Raw genomic sequence first — 1,051 nt, forward strand, 5'->3', positions numbered from 1 at the left:
TCCACCGGCGCGGAGCATGGGGCTTCCACTTGGGCGTGGGCATAGTCACTGCTCGACCGTGTCGTCCGCCAGCGCGGAGCATGGGGCTTCCACTTGGGCGTGAGCATAGTCGCTGTTCGACCGTGTCGTCCGCCAGCGCGGAGCATGGGACTTCCACTTGGCATGGGTAGGAAGCTCTGTGTTAGTGTCTTCGGGCGTGTACAACCCTATTTCGTTCGTACGCGTGACTGCCACGGTATAACTGGAGGAGGTGTATATGGGCACTCGTGAGCCAGCGCGGGGTTCACGAGGCCCTACCTCAAGGTAGGTTGCGCCTGAATCTTCTGGCGCGGAGCGCGCTTACAAAACCTGTGTGATGGGGGCGACCTGCGCCGAATGAACCTCCGGAGGCTATCGCATGAGAAGGCCGAACACCAAGGACCCCAGGAGGTGACGTGAACGGGGCCGGCCCGCCAGACAGAGCTCGGTCGCTTGGGTTTATCAACGTTGCAGGGACGGACCCGAGCAAAGACGTCGTGCCCAGTCTTCTCATGCAACAATCCCGAGGAAGGACACCCGACGCGCGACTCCCGCGAGGCGAGGCGTCGAACTGTGGTTGTACGAACCGGGCCACGCGCCCTGACTCACCCACTCTCGATTAGCTCACGCTAGGACAAGGCACCAAGGACCCCCGGAGGTGATGTGCACGGGAGCTGGCCCGCGAGACAGAGCTCGGTCGCTTGGATTTATCAATGATATTTTTCCTTTTGTGAGAGGCACGACCGTGCCTCTTGCCAAAGAAATTTGTGCCTCCACGAGAAGTAAATATGTGTCTCTCATGAAAGGAAAAAAACGCGTGTTTTTCTATTTTACGAGTGGCACGGCCATGGCTCTCGCGTAAGCAAATTCGTGCCTTCAGGAGAAATAAATTTGTGACTTTCGCAGAAGAAAAAAGAAAAAAAAACTTTTTCTTATATATTTTTGTCCAAAACCTAAGAAAAAACCAGGAAAAACCGAAAACCTGAAAAAAATTCATCTAAAAGGCCGCGCTGAGAGCACCAAGTGGCGCACT

This window comes from Triticum aestivum, chromosome 2D (assembly GCF_018294505.1).
Source record: "Triticum aestivum cultivar Chinese Spring chromosome 2D, IWGSC CS RefSeq v2.1, whole genome shotgun sequence".
NCBI lineage: Eukaryota > Viridiplantae > Streptophyta > Magnoliopsida > Poales > Poaceae > Triticum > Triticum aestivum.